This window comes from Erinaceus europaeus, chromosome 3, assembly GCF_950295315.1.
Source record: "Erinaceus europaeus chromosome 3, mEriEur2.1, whole genome shotgun sequence".
Lineage (NCBI taxonomy): Eukaryota > Metazoa > Chordata > Mammalia > Eulipotyphla > Erinaceidae > Erinaceus > Erinaceus europaeus.
The window spans coordinates 151,597,861-151,600,012 of record NC_080164.1 but is presented as its reverse complement, the minus strand read 5'-3'; the positions used below and the strand labels follow the sequence as shown (position 1 = coordinate 151,600,012).

General features: G+C 33.6%; 1 non-coding gene across 1 annotated transcript; it reads left to right on the top strand.

Moving 5' to 3' along the window:
* The first annotated feature begins 1,625 nt into the window (after window positions 1-1,625).
* Window positions 1,626-1,807, top strand: LOC132537772 (U2 spliceosomal RNA). The gene has a single exon (XR_009549222.1). It is a non-coding gene; the product is annotated as a U2 spliceosomal RNA (small nuclear RNA).
* The last annotated feature ends 345 nt before the right edge of the window (window positions 1,808-2,152 follow it).

Sequence of the window (2,152 nt, the reverse complement as noted above, 5' to 3'; positions counted from 1 at the left end):
GCTGCTGTATTTTTTTTTTTTGTTAGTTGATCCACAGTTTCAATTTGTTCAGTGACACTAGACACTAACTTAGATAATTTGATAAGTATTATCTAATATATATATATATATATATATATATACACACACACATATATATATATATATATATATATATATATATATACATGTAGATTATTCATGACCTTTTGTCTTATTAGCATCTTGTAGACAAATGCTTTGAGATTATGCCAATTCCTAAAGGTCATCAAGTTTTATGTATTTTTAATAACTAATAAGTCTTAGATAAATTAATATTTTGATTTAAACTTGATATTTCTGATGTCTACCATCTAATCTATTAGTAGCTGAAATTATGGTGAAAGAAAGAAAAATATTTCTCTTATCAGCCCCTATTTACTTATTTTTTTAAATTTCTTTATTGGGGAATTAATGCTTTGCATTCGATAGTAAATACAATAGTTTGTACATGCATAACATTTTCTAGTTTTCCATATAACAATACAACTCCCACTAGGTCCTCTGTCATCCTTTTTGGATTCTCCCCCACACCCACCCCAGAGTCTTTTACTTTGGTGAAATACACCAATTCCAGTTCAGGTTCTACTTGTGTTTTCTCTTCTGATCTTGTTTTTCAACTTCTGCCTGAGAGTGAGATCATCCTATATTAATCCTTCTGTTTCTGACTTATTTCACTTAACATGACTTTTTCAATGTCCATCCAAGATGGGCTGAAAATGGTGAAATCACCGTTTTTACCAGTTAAGTAGCATTCCATTGTGTATATATACCACAACTTGCTCAGCCACTCATCTGTTGTTGGACACCTGGGTTGCTTCCAGGTTTTGGCTATTACAAATTATATGTTCTGCTAAGAACATATGTGTACAAAGATCTTTTTAGATGGGTGTGTTGGGTTCCTTAGGATATGTCCCCAGGAGAGGAATTGCAGGATTATAGGGTAGGTACATTTCTAGCCTGCTGAGAGTTCTCCAGACTGTTCTCCACAGAGGCTGGACCAATTTACATTCTTAGCAGCAGTGCAGGAGGCTTCCTTTGACTCCACAACCTCTCCAACATTTGTTGCTGTTACCTTTTCTGATGTATGAAATTCTCACAGGAGTGAAGTGATATCTCATTGTTGTCTTTATTTGCATTTCTCTGACAATCAAGACTTGGAGCATCTTTTTCATGTGTTTCTCAGCCTTTTGGATCTCTTCTGTGGGGAATATTTTGTCCATTCCCCCCCATTTTTGGATGGGGTTTTTGTTTTCTTGTTGCTGAGTTTGGCAAGCTCTTTATATATTCTGATTATTAGCCTTTTGTTTGACGTATGGCATGTAAAAAATTTAGAGTACTGTTTTATAAGAAAGCTGAAAGGATGATAAGTGGCAAGAGAAAATTAATGCTTATTAACTCTTATTCTCTTATTATAGATAATTAATAAGTAGAGTTTTTGAAGTTACTGAAGTGAGCTACCACCAACAGTATCACAAGCAGATGGCATACCTCACCGGACACAGGTTTACAATCCAAGAATAGTCAAGTGCATTTGTATTATCATTAAGTAAGAAAAAAATAATAATCATAACAAAAAGTATGTTTTACTATTTAAATTGTGTGTGATCGCTTCTCAGCCTTTTGGCTAAGATCAAGTGTAGTATCTGTTCTTATCAGTTTAAATTATGTGCAAAAGAGTTACACATAAGAGAGAAAGGTGAGAGAAGCTAGAATACCACACCAGCACAAACTATACCAGGGACTGAACCAGAAACTTCAGGTATTTAAATTTTGAGTTCTACCTATTGAGTTATTCCCTAGTCACTCATTAAGTTAACATAATAATAATAACATTCTTTAAGAGCAGGCTTTGTCCTATAAATTCTTAGATAGTTTTCAGATTGGGTGATTATATTCAAATATTGGAAACACAGTGATTAAGTGTCAGAATTTTTTTTATGGAAAAACACAGACAGACAGCAAAAAGAGAGAGGGAGAGAAACCACAGCACTGAAATTTTCTTCAATGTGGTGGTGGCTTAGGGCTGAACCTGGGTCTCATAAATAGCAAATTAGCACATGATCTAAATAGGCTATTGATATTTTGCTGGCCCAAGTATAAAAATATTTAATACCAGAATCAACAGATGAAA